At 45.9% G+C, this 22876-nt stretch overlaps 1 protein-coding gene across 3 annotated transcripts in view; it reads left to right on the top strand.

Annotated features, from left to right (window-relative positions):
* Positions 1–300: 300 nt before the first annotated feature.
* Positions 301–22876, top strand: part of PLD2 (phospholipase D2) — a 76752-nt gene continuing 54176 nt past the window's right edge. Inside the window, exon 1 of one of the 3 annotated variants that reach the window (XM_044278734.1) lies at positions 301–393. The gene's annotated coding sequence lies outside the window, so the exon portion shown is untranslated. Of the gene's footprint in view, positions 394–840; positions 958–17924; positions 18020–22876 lie in introns of those variants that run through there. The other 2 variants (XM_044278733.1, XM_044278732.1) reach the window with 2 other exon arrangements.

Here is a 22876-nt window from a genome sequence, read left to right on the forward strand (position 1 = left end):
TTGAGAGCAGAGTCTTACATCACTCTGTCAGGGGCTGGAATGCAGCAGAGACTGGAGAACAAAGCATGGGGTCAGCAGAGAGACACAGAGGAGAGGACCAGGGAAAGGGGCAGAATGGAGGCATAGAGAGCACAGGGGGCAGTGCAGACCCCACAGCTGGCGCAGGGTGCAGTGCAGACCCCACAGCTGGCGCAGGCAGGGTGCATTAGAGACTCCACAGGCAGCTGCACATGTATAGGCTGGTGATTTCGGGGAGATCCATCTGATGCGGAGTACAATGCTGGGGTCAGACGTGCAGGTCTTCTGACTAGCACTGGTTACCAGAGATCAGCAGAGCGCACAGAAAGCTTTCAGGACTACAGAGTGAAGGCAGGAAGCTGCTGCTGGCTGGAGGTATGGCCGCATACTCAGTGGTGGGGTGGAGGTATGGCCGCATACTTAGTGCTGGGTGGAGGTATGGCCGCATACTTAGTGCTGGGTGGAGGTATGGCCGCATACTCAGTGGTGGGGTGGAGGTATGGCCGCATACTTAGTGCTGGGTGGAGGTATGGCCGCATACTTAGTACCGGGCTGGAGGTATGGCCGCATACTTAGTACCGGGCTGGAGGTATGGCCGCATACTCAGTGCTGGGTGGAGGTATGGCCGCATACTTAGTACCGGGCTGGAGGTATGGCCGCATACTCAGTGGTGGGGTGGAGGTATGGCCGCATACTTAGTGCTGGGTGGAGGTATGGCCGCATACTTAGTACCGGGCTGGAGGTATGGCCGCATACTCAGTGCTGGGTGGAGGTATGGCCGCATACTCAGTGCTGGGTGGAGTATGGCCGCATACTTAGTGCTGGGTGGAGCTGTGCACAGCAGAGTTAGGGGAGGGCAGGGTGGAGTCACTGGTACAGATTTGGGGAGGGCTGGGAGAGGTGTGTGTGCTGCAGGAAGTGAGGGCACGCCGCAGTCAGGTAATAATGGTGCTGATATGGCTGATATACATGCAATCTGTATACACAGGTGTCATATGAGAATGTACATGTTACCTACGGTATACACAAGTGTCAATGTGAGTGTAACTTATACACATGTGACATGGGAGTGTACCGTGGTCTGTGTATACATGTGTTATATGTACAGGGGATCTATATACACATGTGACATGGGAGTGTACCGTGGTCTGTGTACACATGTGTTATATGTACAGGGGATCTATATACACACATGTGACATGGGAGTGCACTGTGGTCTGTGTATACATGTGTTATATGTACATGGGATCTATATACACACATGTGACATGGGAGTGTACCGTGGTCTGTGTACACATGTGTTATATGTACAGGGGATCTATATACACACATGTGACATGGGAGTGCACCGTGGTCTGTGTATACATGTGTTATATGTACAGGGGATCTATATACACACATGTGACATGGGAGTGTACCGTGGTCTGTGTATACATGTGTTATATGTACAGGGGATCTATATACACACATGTGACATGGGAGTGCACCGTGGTCTGTGTATACATGTGTTATATGTACAGGGGATCTATATACACACATGTGACATGGGAGTGTACCGTGGTCTGTGTATACATGTGTTATATGTACAGGGGATCTATATACACACATGTGACATGGGAGTGTACCGTGGTCTGTGTACACATGTGTTATATGTACAGGGGATCTATATACACACATGTGACATGGGAGTGTACCGTGGTCTGTGTACACATGTGTTATATGCACAGGGGATCTATATACACACATGTGACATGGGAGTGCACTGTGGTCTGTGTATACATGTGTTATATGTACAGGGGATCTATATACACACATGTGACATGGGAGTGTACCGTGGTCTGTGTATACATGTGTTATATGTACAGGGGATCTATATACACACATGTGACATGGGAGGGTACCGTGGTCTGTGTATACATGTGTTATATGTACATGGGATCTATATACACACATGTGACATGGGAGTGTACCGTGGTCTGTGTATACATGTGTTATATGTACAGGGGATCTATATACACACATGTGACATGGGAGTGTACCGTGGTCTGTGTATACATGTGTTATATGTACAGGGGATCTATATACACACATGTGACATGGGAGTGTACTGTGGTCTGTGTATACATGTGTTATATGTACAGGGGATCTATATACACACATGTGACATGGGAGTGTACCGTGGTCTGTGTATACATGTGTTATATGCACAGGGGATCTATATACACACATGTGACATGGGAGTGCACTGTGGTCTGTGTATACATGTGTTATATGTACAGGGGATCTATATACACACATGTGACATGGGAGTGCACCGTGGTCTGTGTATACATGTGTTATATGTACAGGGGATCTATATACACACGTGACATGGGAGTGTACCGTGGTCTGTGTATACATGTGTTATATGTACAGGGGATCTATATACACACATGTGACATGGGAGTGTACCGTGGTCTGTGTATACATGTGTTATATGTACAGGGGATCTATATACACACATGTGACATGGGAGTGTACCGTGGTCTGTGTATACATGTGTTATATGTACAGGGGATCTATATACACACATGTGACATGGGAGTGTACTGTGGTCTGTGTATACATGTGTTATATGTACAGGGGATCTATATACACACATGTGACATGGGAGTGCACCGTGGTCTGTGTACACATGTGTTATATGTACATGTGTAGATAACACTTGCTGACTAAGATTTCAGGAAGATTCTGAAGAGGGGAGTTTTCTTCCTATGAGACTGATCCGCTGTGTGCAGGACCTTACCAAAGTCTTATTCTTCTGCCTACAGCAGGCATGCTCAACCTGCGGCCCTTCAGCTGTTGCAAAACTACAACTCCCAGCATTCCCAGACAGCGTACAGCTATCAGCCTACAGCAGGGCAATGGTGGGAGTTGTAGTTTTACAACAGCTGGAGGGCCGCAGGTTGAGCATCCCTGGTCTACAGCATGTGACTCACAAATAGCCCATGCACAGGTAATCATAGGGCGCCTAAACGTACCCTACCCCCCCGCCTATTACCAGCCGTTTTGCTACTTACCTCTAACCATTTCTGCACTTTACTCCACTCCTGGGTGCCACCTGTTACAGCGGAGGCCCACGGCCACTGTTGCTGGACTCTCTTGTTCCTGGTTTCTGTATCCTGACCTTGCCAACCCGGCTCCTGCTTTTCCCCGTCCACCCTGTGGGGTGTGCGCGCTCTTAGGGCACATGCACACGGTCATTGACCAGCCGTGGCCGTATTGCGTCCCATTCACTTCAATGGGTGCGCAATCCGGGAGATGCGGAACGGAGGCACGGATCGGACCCCCACAGAAGCAGTACGTGCTTCCGTGGGTTTACTGTATGTACCTCCGCACTGCTCTGCTTTTGACCTGACTTTTTGCCCATTGACTGGATTGTGACCCTCAGCCTCCTGATGTGACATCTGCTTGACTTCTGTATTGACTCTTCACTGCCAGCCCTGACCTTGGACTGTTTCCCCATATTGAAAAAAAGCTCAGGAAGGTGAACAACCCCTTTAACCCGTAGGATACCAGTGCCGTATATGTATGGTGCTGGGAACTGGGCCAGAAATTTCAGCGCTGTGCTGCTAGATGCTGCGCCCGCCCAATCAGCTGCAGGGGTCTGGCAGTCACTGAAAGCCAGACCCCTGCTGTATGCGTCGGCATTGGTGAAAAGACTGATACTGCTGCGGTCAGCACTGACCGAGGCAAGTGAGGTATCCTGACGGGTCCACGTGTCTATCGGGTCCCAATGACTATATCATTATAAAAAATAGTTTCACGACATTGGTGCAACAAAATGTTGTTCGACACATGTCGTCGTGTAGCCCTAGCCTTGTACTGGTAATACACTTACAGCCAATGCATTACAATATAAATGAATTTTAATGCATTGTAAAGGGGATCCGACCCCCAAAAGTTGAAGTCCCAGAGTGGGACAAAAAAATTAAGTTAAAAAAGCTGTAAAAAAAAAAAATATCGTTTTACAAAAAAAAGCGTACTTTTCCAAAAATAAACTTTATTTTTTTTTTGTAAAAAATAAGAAAAAAGAGAGAAGTAGACATGTTGGGTATCACCGCTTCTGTATCGCCCGGCTATATAAAAATATCACATGATCCACCCCGTCAGGTGAACGCCGTAAAAAAATAAAAACAGTGCCAAAACAGCCATTTTTTTTCACCTTGCCTCGCAAAAAGTGTAATACCAAGCAATCAAAAAGTCTTATGTACCCCCAATTGTTACCAATGAAAACATCACCTCATCCTGCAAAAAAATAGCCCCCACATAAGACAATCACTTAAAAAAATAAAAACCAATGGCACCCCTAAACCAATCCATCAAAATGTCCTGCCATGTGCCCCCACAGCAGTTTACCACCACATATGGGGTGTTGCCGTATTCAGGATAAAATGGGTAACACATTATGGGGTGCTTTTTCTCCTGTCACCCTTTGTGAAAATGAAAAACTTGGGGCTGAAGCAACATTTTATTGGAAGAAATTAAACTTTTCATTTTAACAGCTGTTTCCAAATTCCGTAAAACGCTTACGGGGTCAAAGTGGTCAGTACCCCCTTTAAGATATTCTTTAAGGGGTGTAGTTTCTAAAATGGGGTCATGTATTCAGGGTTTCCACTGTAGGTGTACGTCAGGGTCTCTTCAAATACAAAATGGTGCCTAAAAACCATTCTAGCAAAATCTTCCTCCAAAATCCATATCGTGCTCCTTTCCTTCTGACCACTACCATGATGTGCCCATAGAGCAGTTGACCGCCACATATGGGGTATTTCTGTAAACTGCAGAATCACAGTAATATATATTGAGGTTTATTTTGCTGTTAAACCTTGCTGTGTTGCAAGAAAAAAAATAGATTAAAATAAAAAAAATCTACCAAAAAGTGAAATTTTTAAATTTCACCTCCATTCTCATAAAGTGACACATGTCAGACTTGCAAAAATTGGCCTGGGATTTAAGGTGAAAAGTTGCTCAGTACTGAAGGGGTTAAAGCTAGCTAGGTTACAGGTTAAGGGCTTGTTCACACGACCGTGGTTTTGTTCCTCATCCGAGCCGCATTTTTTGCGGCTCGGATGCGGATTCATTCACTTCAATTGGGCTGCAAAAGATGTCCGCATCCATTGCTGCGTTCCGTGGCCCCGCAAAAATTTTAAGTCTGGTCCTATTCTTGTCCATTTTGCAGACAAGAATAGGCATTTCTATAAAGGGCTGTCCGTTCCATTCCGCAAATTGCGGAAGGCACACGGGCGGCATCCGTGTTTTGCGGACCGCAAAAAACGGCACGGTCGTGTGAACAAGCCCTAATATAAGAGATTCCTGGAGGAGTCTGAGGACGCAGGTGAATTCTGTGAAGGCAGAACACTAGAAGTAAACTATTTGATCATCTATTCAGGCAGTAATAACACAAATGATTATAATAACTAGAATTAGGAAATAAATATGTATTTTACCATTGCTGTGATCAAATGGATCTTCCTATTGTGCGAAGAGTCTCCATTAATTAAAGGGGTTTTCTGAAATTTAAATACTGATGACTAATCCTCAGGATAGGTCATTAGTGTCTGACTCTCAGCTTTCCCTAGGCCAAGTGATGCCATGTTCACCAGTCATGTGGCCGCCTAGGCTCAGACCCATAGAAGTGAATGGGGCTGGGTGCAATACCAAGTACAGCCACTATATAATATACGGTGCTGTGCTTGGTAAGTTGTGAGAAGGCCGCGGTGCTACTGTGAGCATCGGTGCCTTCTGAAACCGCTGATCGGTGGGAGTCCCGGGTGTCGGACCCCCACCGATCAGATACTGATGACCTAAGTCTCAGAATACCCTTTTAAGAGACTAAGAAGGAGTGCCACTACAAGGGACATTATGGGCCACCAGGGAGAACATTATGATTGCTGGGGGACATTATGTCTACTGAGGGCACTGCAGGAGTTGGTATTTGTATTAAAAAAAAAGCCAGTGAAATTCATCTTCTTTTCATAGCTATTTATAACTGCCATGAAAAATGGATGCAAAATGGCCATGAAAAACTGACAGTCCGTTTTTAATGGCCTAAGGATATTGTGCACCTCAGAGCCCCCCAGGAGTCTGCCTGGCTTTAGCAGAGCGGGCAGAGGAGCGAGGTGCTGGGCATCTGTATGCCAGAGTTCAGGAGAGCAGCGCTCTCGATCCGTGCCTCAGCTCTGCGAAAGATGGGTGAAGGTCCTGCACTACTTACCTCAGAATGTCAATATTTCCCCTCACACTTCTGACAGGACATCTCATACATACACAGGTTCATGTATGTACTAACCTCACCAGTCTACATGTACATACAGCTAGTCTTGAGGTAACTTACCTGCAGCCCACATTTTCTCACACTACTTACCTCAGAATTTAAATTTTTTCCCTCGCATTTCTCCAGACTGACACCATAAACATTTATGTCAGCACTAACCACATCAGCGTACGTACTTAGGCCTCATGCACACGACTGTTGTCTCATTCCGTGTCCGTTGTTCCGTTTTTCGTGATTTTCTGCAGACCCATTGACTTTCAACGGGTCCGTTGAAAACTCGGCCAATGCACCGTTTGTCATCCGCTTCCGTGATCCGTGGTTTCAGTCCGTCAAAAAAATATAACCTGTCCTATTTTTTTTCACGGAAAATGGTTCGCGGACCCATTCAAGTCAATGGGTCCGTGAAAAAACATGGAGGTACACAAGATTGTCGCCCGCGTCCGTTTTTTTTCCTATCATTTGCATGGCAAACTTGACTTAGAATTTTTTTTTACTTTCCTTCATGTCTGGTGATCCTCCAAAAATAAAGGAAGACAGACGGAAACAAAAACGGATCACGGAACAACAGAACCCCATTTTGTGGAACGGAACACAACAACGTCGTGTGCATGAGGCCTTACACAGATAGTCTTGAAGTAACTTCCCTCCAACATGTGTTTTCTCACTCTTTTTACCTGGGAATTTATCCATTTCTTCCAGGATATATCTTGTATGCACCACCACAGTGTACATGTATATGTCTAGTCTTGGTGATACTTACCTCTAGCACGTGTTTTCTCTCATATTTTACCTCATAACTTCTACATTTTCCCCTCACGCTTCTTCTGACAGTGTATATTTCACACTGACCACACTAGTGCACATGTACTGTATACAGCTAGTCTTGGTGATACTTACCTCCAGCATGTGTTTTCTCACATTTTGTACCTCCAAATTTCTCAATTTTCCCCTTGCGCTTCTCCTTACTTATACACTTTCATTTACTGTACGGTATATGGCTAGCCTTGATGATGCTTCCCTTCAGCACATGTTTTCTTACACTTTTTACCTCACATTTTCCCCTCACACTTCTGACGGGACCACTCTCCGCTTTACCTCACATTTTCCCCTCACACTTCTGACGGGACCACTCTCCGCTTTACCTCACATTTTCCCCTCACACTTCTGACGGGACCACTCTCCGCTTTACCTCACATTTTCCCCTCACACTTCTGACGGGACCACTCTCCGCTTTACCTCACATTTTCCCCTCACACTTCTGACGGGACCACTCTCCGCTTTACCTCACATTTTCCCCTCACACTTCTGACGGGACCACTCTCCGCTTTACCTCACATTTTCCCCTCACACTTCTGACGGGACCACTCTCCGCTTTACCTCACATTTTCCCCTCACACTTCTGACGGGACCACTCTCCGCTTTACCTCACATTTTCCCCTCACACTTCTGACGGGACCACTCTCCGCTTTACCTCACATTTTCCCCTCACACTTCTGACGGGACCACTCTCCGCTTTACCTCACATTTTCCCCTCACACTTCTGACGGGACCACTCTCCGCTTTACCTCACATTTTCCCCTCACACTTCTGACGGGACCACTCTCCGCTTTACCTCACATTTTCCCCTCACACTTCTGACGGGACCACTCTCCGCTTTACCTCACATTTTCCCCTCACACTTCTGACGGGACCACTCTCCGCTTTACCTCACATTTTCCCCTCACACTTCTGACGGGACCACTCTCCGCTTTACCTCACATTTTCCCCTCACACTTCTGACGGGACCACTCTCCGCTTTACCTCACATTTTCCCCTCACACTTCTGACAGGACCACTCTCCGCTTTACCTCACATTTTCCCCTCACACTTCTGACAGGACCACTCTCCGCTTTACCTCACATTTTCCCCTCACACTTCTGACAGGACCACTCTCCGCTTTACCTCACATTTTCCCCTCACACTTCTGACAGGACCACTCTCCGCTTTACCTCACATTTTCCCCTCACACTTCTGACAGGACCACTCTCCGCTTTACCTCACATTTTCCCCTCACACTTCTGACAGGACCACTCTCCGCTTTACCTCACATTTTCCCCTCACACTTCTGACAGGACCACTCTCCGCTTTACCTCACAGATAACTGACTGCTAAGCCCCGCCCACACACCTGCCACTCAGCAGGATGAAGCCCCCTGATTGGCCACGCCTCCCTCATCCAGCTGCTTACCTCTGGTCCCTCAGCTCCTGGGCGCAGTGCAGATGGTTCTGCTCCTTCCGCTTGGTGCCGGGACCTCGTCTGCGGATCCTGGGAGCAGATGGAAAGTGGAGGGATGTGTATATGGGTGTCCCTAGAGATTTTGCCTTCAGATTCCCTTCCAGTTTGGCTGGTAAAAAAAAAAACGCACCAGAAACATTTACAACACGGTTTAAGGGTCCATTCACACGTGCGTGTGTGTTTTACGGATCCGCAAAACACGGACATCGGCGATGTGCATTCCGCATTTTGCGGACCGCACATCGCTGGCACTTTAATAGAAAATGCCTACTCTTGTCCACAATTGCGGACAAGAATAGGACATGTTCTATATTTTTCGGGATCGGAATTGCGGACGTGTGAATGGACCCTTACTTTGATTGCCATGGTTTTGCATTTCGGTACTCGCCCACGTTGTTTTTAAAGATGAAACATATTTTTTCACATGGAAAAACCAAACATGTGGACGGTTACACTATCATAAAACCACAGCAATCGCTGTAAAAACATTCAGGCAGCGTTCACACAAGGTGTAAATGCTGCTCAGTTTCCACAGTTGAAATTTGTGTGTGAAAAAAACTCTCAAGTTGTCACGACCCCAGGATCTTAAAATGTATCTGACGCTGCCGGATTTTTCATGATTCTGGGGTTGCGGCAAGTTGAGATTTGTGTTGTTACCCCATTTAGTGCAATGGCTGCAGTGATCTCCAGTCATGTGACCGCCAAGATCCCCGTGTAGCGCCACTGAATGGGCTAATCCGTTAGCAGACCCCCTGTGTCCATTTTTAAACCACAAGAAATCAACTGCAGCATGGAATCACATTGAAAACAATGTAAGGCGGTTTCTGTGCAGAAACTTAATCTGCAAAATACGGAGAAAACCAGCAGCGTGTTGGGGGGGGTTCACCTGCCGAACTGAGAATCGGGTGAAGTCTACTCGCCTGCTCCCCAACATTTCCCATAGGGTGGGATGGGGCTTTAAAAACTGATATGGGGCTGGATAACCCCTTTATGACTCATGCACGCGACCATCGGCTGTTTTACGGTCTGCAAAACACGGACACCGGCTGTGTGTATTTTGCGGAACGGTCGGCCCCTAATAGAACAGTCCTAACCTTCTCTGTAATGCAGACAATAATATGATGTTCTATTTTTTTTTTTCCGGCACAGCCATGCGGATATACGGATAGGGAATGCACACTGAGTCGTTTAGTATTTTTTTTTGCGGTCCCATTGGAGTGAATACTTTCACATATGGGCCGCAAAAAAACGGAACAGACATGAAAAAAATACGTTCATGTGCATGAGCCCTTAAGGCTAGGGCTAAATGACGACATTTGTTGCGCAACAAAAGGGCACAACTACACTGCAACGTTTTTTGTTACAATAGCCAATGGTCTCGCACAAATTGGATTTGTGTGAGGCAGTCGCAGCATGTTGCAGTGCGACACCATTGACTTTCATTACCAAAAAATGTTGCACGACATATGTCGCAGTGTAGTTGTACCCTTTTGTCGCGCAACAAATGTCCTTATGTAGCCGCACCCTTAGAGTACTTGCATACTGCGGTTTTCTAAATCTGCACGGCAGGTCAATTTCCGCATGGGGGAAAAAAAAAGCAAAGCGTACATAAGATCTGTCTGATCTCACTTACTTTTAGGGTACTTTCACACTAGCGTTATTTTCCGGTTTTGAAATCTCAGTACCGGGGAAAAAAACGCATCAGTTTTTTTCCTTTGCATTCTGAATGGAAAGCAATCCGTTCAGTATGCATCAAGATGTCTTCCGTTCCGTCCCTTGTACAGTATTTGACCGCACTTGCCGGATCCGGCATTAATTGCCATTGAAATGTATTAATGCCGGATCCGGTACTAAGTGTTCCGTAAATTGCTGGATCCGGTTTTCCGGTCTGCGCATGCACAGTTCTTTCTAGCTTTGAAAATAAATAAATACCGGATCCGTTATTCCAGATTATACCAGAAAGACTGATACGGTATTTCAATGCATAAGTCTAACGGATCCGGGAAAAAAGATATGTTTGCACTTTGCAGACAGATTTCTGAATCCGGAACTGCCTGCTGGATTCTTCTAACGCTAGTGTGAAAATAGCCTTACTTGTACTGTATTAGGCCTCATGCACACGGCCGTGGCCGTACTGCGGCCCGCAAAGAGCAGGTCCGCAATATGCATGCACCGCCCGTGTGCTCCCTGCATTATGGTTACGGACCCATTCACTTGAATGAGTCCGCAATCTGGAGCTGCGGTGCAGAACGGAGGCTTGGAACCCCACGGAAGCACTACGTAGCGCTTTTGTGGTGTTTCTGTCCATGCCTCCAACATGTTAATTATTTTTTGTGTGGTTGGATCACAGACCCATTCAAGTTGAATGGGTCTCGATCTGTCCCGGCTGCTGCACAGATGTTTCCTTCGCAAATTGCGGTCCCCAATGCACAAAACAGCCGTGTACAAGAGGCCTTACAATTTTTTATTTTAATTTTTTTTTGTACGGAAAATTTGCTCATAATCCGCAACACATGCAGGTAGTCTAAGGCCTCTTCCACATGAGCAATATGGATTGTGTCAGGATCTGTACAGGAAAAAAGTGATGGTTGTGCACCTAAGTTCTATCAGTTTTTTTTTTTTTCTTTGTTCATTGTCTGCGTTTTCTCTATCTTGAATGCATCCGTATTCCTTCAGTTTTTTTTTTTTTTTTCTTCACGCGCTATACACTTCTGTGGGGCTAGGCTTCCTTGGCACACACAATACAGAACATGCTGTGATTTTTATTAATTTTTTCTCCCTGTATGTTGAAGGGGCACCTGAGGCGGTGAGGGGATGGGAGTGACCAAAAAAACGTTTTATTTAATGGTTATAAGGGATAATAATAGCATTCTTAATACAGAATGCATAGTACAATAGAGCTGGAGGGGTTAAAAAAAAAAAAAATTTAACTCGCCTTAATCCACTTGTTTGCGCAGCCCAACTTCTCTTCTGCCTTCATCTGTGAGGAAAAAGGACCTGTGGTGACGTCACTGCGCTCATCACATGGTCCATCACATGATCAAGCACCATAATGTGATGAGCGCAGTGACGTCACCACAGGTCCTTTTTCCTCACAGATGAAGGCAGAAGAGAAGCCGGGCTGCGCGAACAAGTGGATTAAGGCGAGTTAAATTTTTTTTAACCCCTCCAGCCCTATTGTACTATGCATTCTGTATTCAGAATGCTATTATTTTCCCTTTATAACCATGTTATAAGGGAAAATATTACAATCTACACAACACCTAACAGAAGTTCGGGTTTCGGTACCAAACATGCAGATTTTTCTCATGCGCGTGCAAAACGCATTACAATGTTTTGCACTCGCGTGGAAAAATCGTGCATGTTCCCGCAACGCCCGTGTGAAACCAGCCTTAGGATAGGTCATGATTATCAGATTGGTGGGGCTTGACTTCTGGCTCCCCCGTCAATCATCTGTTTGAAGAGGACACTGCACTCATGTGACTGCTGCAGCCTCTTCCTACGCCAGTGACATCACATTCATCGGTCACATGACCTAGGCACTGCTCAGTCCCATTCAAGTGCATGGCCCTAGGCTGCAGTACCAAGCTTACCAAGGACGCCGCAGCGTTCAGCTGAGCCCCACAGTCTCTTCCAACAGCTGATCGGAGGGGGTCAAGAAGTTAGATTCCTACTGATCAGATATTGATGACCTCTCCTAAGGATCAATATTGTACTTCTCACCCCCCCACCCTGTAGCGCAGCAAGATATGATGTTTCTGAGTTAGGGAAGCAGAATAACATGCTGTACTGTTCTATTTCCATAGCTCTCCTGCACCACAATGTAAGCTACAGAAACCGCGGCGTACTCTGCTGTTTCCCAGCCGGCGGGTGGTTGGGACTGTGTCTCATCTCACCTTAGTAACAGGGAGATGAGACATCGTCTATAAAGATCAAACACACTTTTGAACATTTAAAGCAATATTGGTGAATTATTTTGGTTTTGTACAATTTGAGTGAAAAAAGTATGGGAACCCAAGGAGAATTGAGCTCCTAGATAACTTTGACCCTTTGTTAGGGTTAAAGGGTTTCTGTCATCAGAAAAATGGGCATCAACCTGGCTGACGTTAGCGATGTGCTAATATCAGCTGAACATAATTATATTAGTGCCACGTGTTGAGCGCGGTGACGTCAGCGCAGGTCCTGCTGAATGAAGATGGAAGGTCCTTTTGCGGGTCCTTCAAGAAGAACAAAGTGGGTGGGGTGAGTAATGTGTTTATTATTTTTTAACCCTTAATTGACATTTGACTTTGCATTCTGTCTTAAAGAATGCTATTATTTTCCATTATAACCATGTCATAATGGAAAATAATATTCTACAGAACACGGAACCCAAACCCGAACTTCAGTTAAGAAGTCCGGGCTCGGGTCTGCGTACCAAACGTTTTTTTATCACGCGTGTGCAAAACGCATTGCGCTCGCGCGGAAAAAACTGAAGAATGCAACGATTTTCCCTGAACGCACCCGCATCCTATCCGGCCCTCACCCCGGTGTGAAAGAGGCCTGAGTGTTCACAGTAACATCAATCAGCCGGTGCTAACAGATAGTGTATCTCCTGCCTCATTATATGACCACTTACTTATCTTGGTTACACAGTGTTATCTTTGTGGCTTCTCAGTGCTCTGCAGTAGACTATAGGTATGTGATCAGTCATAGTTCATCGGAGGGTTAGTTCCCCCTCATTGCCTGCTGTTTACAGAGCAGCTGAGCAAACAATCCTCTGTCAGCTAAAAAGATCTTTTATGGAGACCTAAAAATGCTCGCTGGTCGGCAGCACATCTCCCCATATAAACAGCGGACGGACTGAAACTGTACGGGGTGAACAGTTGTATGAACATTCAGTTTGCATCGTCCCACCTAAAACGAGCTCCAATTGACTTGTCATACTGTAAGTCGGGGCTTGTTCTAGGTGGAAATGTGTAAATCGCCCACACAAAAGGACCTTTAGGCTGGTCCTACACATTAGACTACTTTCCCTTCTGCATTTTGCTGTACGCTTTTGAGATCTGTCACAGGGTCTCAAAACCGCAGCGAAATCTGACACGTTTCGTTCATTGTGGAGATAATAGAAACATAGAATGTGTCGGCAGATAAGAACCATTTGGCCCATCTAGTCTGCCCAATATACTGAATACTATGAATAGTCCCTGGCCCTATCTTATATGAAGGATGGCCTTATGCCTATCCCATGCATGCTTAAACTCCTCCACTGTATTTGCAGCTGCCACTTCTGCAGGAAGGCTATTCCATGCATCCACTACTCTCTCAGTAAAGTAATACTTCCTGATATTACTTTAAACCTTTGCCCCTCTAATTTAAAACTATGTCCTCTTGTAGCAGTTTTTCTTCTTTTAAATATTCTCTCCTCTTTTACCTTGTTGATTACCTTTATGTATTTAGCAGTTTCTCTCATCTCCCCTCTGTCTCGTCTTTCTTCCAAGCTATACATGTTAAGGTCATTTAATCTTTCCTGGTAAGTTTTATCCTGCAATCCATGTACCAGTTTAGTAGCTCTTCTCTGAACTCTCTCCAAAGTATCAATATCCTTCTGGAGATATGGTCTCCAGTACTGTGCACAATACTCCAGATGAGGTCTCACTAGTGCTCTGTAGAGCGGCATGAGCGCCTCCCTCTTTCTACTGGTAATGCCTCTCCCTATACACCCCAGCATTTCCTGCTGCTCTATGACATGGTCTGCCTACCTTTAAGTCTTCTGAAATGATGATCCCTAAATCCCTTTCCTCAGATACTGAGGTTAGGACTGTATCACTGATTGTATATTATGCTCTTGGGTTTTTACGCCCCAGGTGCATTATCTTGCACTTATCAACATTATCTTTTAGTTGCCAGATTTTTGACTATTCCTCTAGTTTTCCTAAATCCCTTTCCATTTGGTGTATCCCTCCAGGAACATCAACCCCGTTACAAATCTTTGTGTCATCAGCAAAAAGACACACCTTACCATCGAGGCCTTCTGCAATTTCACTGATAAAGATATTAAACAATATGGGTCCCAGAACAGATTCCTGAGGTACCCCACTGGTAACAAGACCATGGTCTGAATATACTCCATTGACTACAACCCTCTGTTGCCTGTCCCTCAGCCACTGCCTAATCCATTCAACAATATGGGAGTCCAAGCCCAAAGACTGCACTTTATTGATAAGCCTTCTATGTGGGACAGTATCAAAAGCCTTACTAAAGTCTAGATAAGCGATGTCTACTGCACCTCCTCCATCTATTATTTTAGTCACCCAATCAAAAAAATCTATAAGATTAGTCTGACATGATCTCCCTGAAGTAAACCCATGCTGTTTTTCATCTTTCAATCCATGGGATTTTAGATGTTCCACAATCCTCTCCTTAAGTATGGTTTCCATTAATTTCCCCACTATTGATGTCAGGCTTACTGGCCTATAGTTGCCTGATTCCTCCCTACTACCTTTCTTGTGAATGGGCACAACATTTGCTAATTTCCAATCTTCTGGGACGACTCCTGTTGCCAGTGATTGGTTAAATAAATCTGTTAATGGTTTTGCTAGTTCACCGCTGAGCTCTTTTAATAGCTTTGGGTGTATCCCATCGGGCCCCTGTGACTTATTTGTATTAATTTTAGACAGCTGACTTAGAACCTCTTCCTCTGTAAAGACACATGCATCAAAAGATTCATTAGTCTTCTTTCCTAACTGAGGTCCTTCTCCTTCATTTTCCTTTGTAAAAACTGAACAGAAGTCTTCATTGAGGCAGTCAGCTAGCAGTTCAGAGTGGATGCAGATGGTTGTATTGACTGGATACGTTTTTAATCCCTTGATGGATCATGCAAAAATGCAGATGTGAAAGTAGCCTTTTTTACGGCGTTCACCATACCGGATAATTTACATGATCTTTGTATAGTTGTGGTAGTTACGGATACAATACCAAATATGTGAAAGAGGTTTTATTTTTGCAATTTTTTTCCATTGAAAAGCGTTTTTTATTTATCTAATGTTGTGTTTTTTTTTTACTTTTCTAATCATTTATTAGTACCAAAAGAGGACTATAATAGTTGATTACTTTTTAACCCTTTTGCTACTAGTGCCGTACATGTACGACACAGGAGCGAAGGGCAAATATGGCACGTGCGCACACGTCTCATGGCCGGCAGGTCTTCGCTGTTTCAAACAGCAAAGATCCCGCGGCTAATGACCGTGACCGGCAGTGATGCCGATCGCGCTCATTAAAGCCTTTAGATACAGTGATCAAGTGAGATGACTGCATCTAAAGGGTGGAAAACCCGAAAGGAAGAACAGCCTGCTGGATCTCTGTGCATTCTGGCACCGCCTCACTTAGTAGTAGAGCAAGGAATGCCGTGCATAATCTTGGGCTTTCTATTCCCCATGGTCACTTATTGAAAATGGCCAGCCGTATCTAAGTACAGTATATACATGTTATGGTGTAGTAGTGTATATACTGGATCTGGGCTGTGTGTATATACATGTTATGGTGTAGTAGTGTATATACTGGATCTGGGCTGTGTGTATATACATGTTATGGTGTAGTAGTGTATATACTGGATCTGGGCTATGTGTATATACAGGTCATGGTGTAGTAGTGTATATACTGGATCTGGGCTGTGTGTATATACAGGTCATGGTGTAGTAGTGTATATACCGGATCTGGGCTGTGTGTATATACAGGTCATGGTGTAGTAGTGTATATACTGGATCTGGGCTGTGTGTATATACAGGTCATGTGACTGATATTTAATGTGACATCACTGGCTTAGGAAGAGTCTATGGCTTTGAATGGTGCTCACCGCTCCTGACATGTCTGTTTTAATAGCTCCATGCATTCCCCATGTAATAATGATTCTGGAGCATGTATTCTCATGGCTCTATGTTGTGCCGTTCCTTTATTATTTCTACTAGAAGTTATGAATGAATTGCCAGCAGTCTGCAGTAAGGGTACAGAGGGGAGGTAACCAGTTGGGGGGTTGTACCTTCACAGACTCGCTCTATCCAATCAGTGTTGCCATTTTCAGACTATACACCCCCCCCAACTGGTTACCTCCCCTCTGTACCCTTACTGCAGACTGCTAGCAATGTATTCATAACTTTTAGCAGGAGTAATAATTGAAGGTGAATAAGTGAAGGCCGGTCAGTGTAACCTCTACGATTACCAGATGGGAACGGGCTGGTAGGTAATGGCGCTCCTCACTATGACTCCTGGTGTTGGTCCTCTGAGTCTCCACATTATGTATGATGGCAGCAGGCGCTCTCCATCCCTCCTGTGAACTGTGATGCGGCCATTATTATCACCTGGCAGAACCTGCTTTCATCACTGAACTCTATTGTCCACCATTCCTGCCTCTCCAGTGGGCTCTGCTGGGACACCAGTGCGGGCGTCCTCGATGCTGAGAGGTCAGTGGCAGTGTGTGAATAAAGTCCTGCTTCTGGTACCAGGGATGGTCAATCTGTGGCCTTCTAGCTGTTGCAAAACTACAACTCTCAGCATTTTCTAATAGCTGTAGGCTGTCTAGGCATTCTGGGAGTTGTAATTTTGCAACACCTGGAGGGCCGCAGGTTGAGCGTCCCTGAAGTAGATGGTTTCTCATGGTCCATGTGGTCACTGTAGGAACTCCTGCAGAAGCGACTTGTGACCCCGTGTCTGTCCTTTCAGATACAGCATCCATCTTGGCGATCGTCTGTCTTGACCGTCCAGAACCCCCTCCACATGTGTGAGCGCCCCCCTCTGACCACTGTCCGCACTACAGAAACTTCTCTTCCAACTCCTTCCAAGACTTGACGGATGGACCATAGAGCTTCTCGAAAGTCTCACTATTCCTCTCTTTTCTTTAAATTGCACAAATGGTGGAAGGATCCATCTGGTGAACACAGAGATAACATACAGATGTAGTAGAGTTAACACTCATGCTTTATGAAATGTGTTATCTAAACTAAATGCGTTAAGCAAACACCTTCAATCGCTTTTCAATGGCTTTTGTTTCAAGATAACGCGATGAGTTAAGAGTTTGAGTGTTAACCCTGCTACATCTGTAGTCTATGAGACTGAACAGAGACGTCTGTCTGTCCAGTCCAGCCTGTTCTCCTGCACATTGATCCAGAGGAAGGCAAAAGTCCCTTCTTGTCTTTACTCGGTCTAGTCGTTCTTTTTCCTGCAGGCTATACGTTGTTGTCACTGGTTCAGCTCTGCTCCATCTGCACATGTGGTGGTGAAGTCATGTGTGATGTAGTCTGGGCCCTCCAGGCTCTTCCTCTCCTCGCCCTGTCTGGGCGTTGCTGGATGTCACAGGGAGGGGCGGCTTTGGAGCTCACAGGACGATGGTGGTTCTCGGGATGGAGGTGCAGTGACACGAAGTGAAGGACTACATCAGAGGTGACTTGTGTTAGGCCCAGATGTGCGTAGAGGGGTGTCCGAGTCTGCACGGGCGGGTGTGCGGACTATGGGGTGCCATCAATACTGCACTGCAGAGTGCTGCACTCTGGAGACTGCGCAGGAGTAGCAGAGTTAGATCTAGTGTAGGGTAATGTAGTGGCGGTAATGTGATCTGCACAGGAGTAGCAGAGTTAGATCTAGTGTAGGGTGACGTGATATGTACTGGAGTAGCAGAGTTAGATCTAGTGTAGGGTGACGTGATCTGTACTGGAGTAGCAGAGTTAGATCTAGTGTAGGGTAATGTAGTGGCGGTAATGTGATCTGCACAGGAGTAGCAGAGTTAGATATAGTGTAGGGTTATGTGTTCTGTACAGGAGTAGCAGAGTTAGATCTAGTGTAGGGTGATGTGATCTGTACTGGAGTAGCAGAGTTAGATCTAGTGTAGGGTGATGTAGTGGCGGTAATGTGATCTGCACAGGAGTAGCAGAGTTAGATCTAGTGTAGGGTGATGTAGTGGCGGTAATGTGATCTGCACAGGAGTAGCGGAGTTAGATCTAGTGTACGGTGATGTAGTAGGGGTGATGTGTTCTGTACAGGAGTAGCAGAGAGATCTGTGGAAAGTAGATGGTTGTACTGGACGGAATGGTTTCAGTAATTGGTGCAGGAACAGCATCTGCAATGTGATCATTGCAAACCCTTGCAGATAACTCTGCTATTCCTGCACTGAAGCATCAGTGATGTAATCCACACAGGAATAGCAGATAGTGGAACATCAGTGTATAGTAAAGGAATAGCAGAGCGGGATTTAATGGTCTGAGATGTAGTGTCTGTCATATAATAAATGTAGGAATAGCAGAGCTCGATGTAATGGTTAGTTGGTATTTTAATGTAACCAGTGCAGGAGTAGCAGAGTTGTCTGCACTGTAGAGAGAGCAATGCGGGTATAGCAGAGCTGGATATAGTAGTCTGCAGTGTAGTGTCAGTGATCAGTGCAGATATAGCAGAGCTGAATATAGTGCTCTGCAGTGTAGGGTCTATGGTATGAACAATGCAGGTATAGCAGAGCTGGATATAGTGATCTTCAGTGTAGTGTCAGTGAACAGTGCAGGAATAGCAGAGCTGAATATAGTGCTCTGCAGTGTAGTGCCCTTGATGTGAGCAGTGCAGGTATAGCAGAGCTGTGGTGTGTAGTGTCTATTATATGATCAGTGCAGGAGTAGCAGAGCAGTGGAGGTAGCTGTAGTATCAGTGCTTGACTGTAGAAGTAGCATTCATGGTTTGTAATGGTATCGGCACAGGAATAGTAGAGCTGTATTTACTGTGATATTATTCTAATAGCAGGGCTGCATATATTGGTTTGGTGTAGTGTTGGTGATGTGACAGAATAGCAGAGTGATGCATTGTTCTTCCTCTACACGAGGTATATCTGACCCTCCACTGGTGTAATCTGCATGAGGCGGGAATGAAGCAGAGGCGGTTACGTGTGTGCGGTGTGACAATATACCCCGTCACTGTACAGACCCGCACCCCCTCCTCCACTTTCCATTATTCATGTAGTGCTGCCACACCTGTGCCTGGTTTAACCACTTACTGCCTGATCCCGACCCGTCCTCCAGGAGGGGGCGCAGTAGTTTAGGTCCAGGTTAATGTATACATTGTCCATGCAGGTCTGGGCTGATGGGTGTGTACATGTTCTCTAGGCTATTATATGCTAGAGGAGGCTTCTACACTGCATTCAGAACTTCTCCACGCCCGTTCACTTCTCTCACATTTTATGTTCCTCCTTGTGCTAAAACAAAAAATCACGTTTCCCCCATAGCTCTGCACGCGATACCCCATAATGAGAAAGTGAGAACAGAATTTTTTGAAATTTTTGTAAATTTATAAAAATGAAAAAACTAAAACTTTGCCTGGCCAGAAGTCTTCAGACCATTTGCTATGACATCTGACATTTAGCTCTAGGGCCTCCCAGTTCTGTGGATCGTCTCTGTTCCTACACCTTGATTGGAGTCACCTGTGGTAAATTCAGGTGATTGGACAGGATTTGGAAAGATCTCACAGCGGACAATACATATCGGAGCAAAAACCAAGCCATAAGGAGGAAAGAACTGCCTGTAGAGCTCAGAGACAGGATTGTGTGGAGGCACAGACCTGGAGAAGGGGACAAAAACACTTATGCTGCCCTGAAAGTTCCCAGGAGCTCAGTGACCTCCAGAATTCTTAAATGGAAGACATTTGGGTCAACCAGGACTCTTCCTAGAGCTAGCCGCCCCACCAAACTAGGGGCTCATGCACACGACCGCATGTATTTTGCGGTCATACAGGAACGGAATGCACACGATGACTTTTTTTTTTGTGTACGCACAAACTATGGGTTTACCCGATGAACGAGCGCTTCCGTACATGTTTTTGCGGCCTGTTAACTGCAATGGGTCCACAAAAAAAGAACGGAAGTGCTCGTTCACTGGTTGTTTGCCGCCAGCAGATCGTGCTGTATAAATAGTATGGGGAAGAGTGATGGCACTGTGGAGGAGATCGCTTCATGTCTTCCCCACCAGCGAGCAGCAGATTGTTGGGAAGGAACACTTCCATCCTGATAATCTGCTGCTCTGTCATCCTGTGTAAAGGGACCTTTAGGGACAACCCTGTAAATGTCCCTGAGTGGCCCAGCCAATGGAACATCTCTGGAAAGACCTGAAAATGGCTGTCCACTGACGGTCCCCATCCAACCTGACAGAGCTGGAGAGGATCTGACTTGTGCCCCGAGTGAAAGGGGCTGACGACTTGTGCCCCGAGTGAAAGGGGCTGACGACTTGTGCCCCGAGTGAAAGGGGCTGACGACTTGTGCCCCGAGTGAAAGGGTCTGACGACTTGTGCCCCGAGTGAAAGGGTCTGACGACTTGTGCCCCGAGTGAAAGGGGCTGACGACTTGTGCCCCGAGTGAAAGGGGCTGACGACTTGTGCCCCGAGTGAAAGGGGCTGACGACTTGTGCCCCGAGTGAAAGGGGCTGACGACTTGTGCCCCGAGTGAAAGGGGCTGACGACTTGTGCCCCGAGTGAAAGGGGCTGACGACTTGTGCCCCGAGTGAAAGGGGCTGACGACTTGTGCCCCGAGTAAGGCCTCGTGCACACAACAGTGTTTTTTGACTGTCAGGGATTTGGCTTCTTTGTGTCTTCCTTTTTTTTTTTTTTGTCTGAAAAAAAAAAAGAAGGTTAATGAAAAGTGTCATTTTATTGCACCAAGGTCTTGTAGGAAAAAAAGGGACGCGGACACGGATGACATACCAGTTGTGCATCAGTTTTTTTATATTTTTACTGACCCTATGACTTGAATGGGTCCGTTCTCTGTTTTCCATTGACAAGAATAGGACAGGTTATATTTTTTTGACGGACTGGAATCATGGATCACGGACGCGGAGAAAAAACGGAGGACTATCAGTTTTTTTTTTTTTTTTTCACAGCTCCATAGAAATGAATGGGACCTCCGCTAAACTGTGAAAAATGACGGAACGGACGCGGATGCACACAACGGTCGTGTGCATGAGGCCTAAAGGGCCTTGTGTTCCGAGTAAAGGGGCTGAAGACTTGTGTCCATGTGAGAGTTTTGTTTTTCCTTTTCAGTAAATAAGCTGAGATTCTAACCTTCTGTTCTCCCTGTGCTGGAGAAGGGCAGAATGATGGGAAACCTGATTGTATAGCACAAGACCATAACGTAACGAGATGTGACTTTCCCAATGCCCTGTGCAGCCACTTGTACTCTGCGTTCTCTATGCTGAGTTGTCAAGGCGTATCCTATATTCTAGAGTTTCCAGTCATAGATTCCCTGGCAGGATATAACGGGAGGATTCCCTATTTGAGCTTTAAAGAGAACCTGTCACCATTTTTATGCTGCCCATACTAACAGCACAAGCATGAAATAGAGACGGGTAAGTTGATTTCAGCGGTCTGTCATTTAAAAAGTAAGTGGTTGTCGAGAACCAACATCACAATCATTACAGACTGGGCCTGGAAAAGAGTCACGGCCACCTGAGAAGAGTCATGGTTATGCATGAATTCCTGCCCACCTGCTGATGGCTGACGGTCTTCTACCTAGTTTTCTCGCTTTCTTTCTAGCAGAGAACTGCCAATCATCAGCAGATGGGCGAGAGAGCATGAGATTTGGAATAACCAGGACTCTTCTCAGGTGGATTTGACTCCTTTCAAGGCCTGGGCTGCAATGCTTATGATGCTGGTTCTCAGCAACCACTTACTTTTAGCTCATCATGAGTGAGACACGACAGAAATCAGCATTTCTGTCATTATTTTATGCTGCCCTCTGAGGTCAGAATAACGTTGATGACAGGTTCCCTTTAAAAAAAAAATATGGAAAAGAATTCCTCCGAATCCTGTGAATCATCCGGAGAAGTATTTCCTGTTTGTCTGCTATAAATTTTTTCACTCCTTATTCTCTGGGTGTCTTAAATTCTTAGAGATACAGGTACATCCACATGTCTGCATTCCCTATGGAGGGTGTCAGAGTATGTGTATTCTCTATGGGGGTGCATCGAGTGTGGATCCTCCTTGGGGGGTGCATCCCGGTGTGTGTGTGTGGTTTCTCTATGGGGGTGTATCCCGGTGTGGGGTTTCTCTATGGGGTGTGTCTGGGCAGGCTGGGACTGGCCCACAGGGGACAGTAGATAAAAGCCCCATTGTGGATAAACAATGTGGAAACTGTGGACCACCACGTGCCAATGACGTGAGAAGTAAACATCACTTATGAAGGTGCGTGAGGGCAGACTGGCATGTTAGGAGCCCACAACCAAAATTAACCAACGAACTACCAGACGTGTCTGCGTATGGGGCTCTGAAGCAGACACG

The sequence above is a fragment of the Bufo gargarizans genome, chromosome 2 (assembly GCF_014858855.1).
Source record: "Bufo gargarizans isolate SCDJY-AF-19 chromosome 2, ASM1485885v1, whole genome shotgun sequence".
Lineage (NCBI taxonomy): Eukaryota > Metazoa > Chordata > Amphibia > Anura > Bufonidae > Bufo > Bufo gargarizans.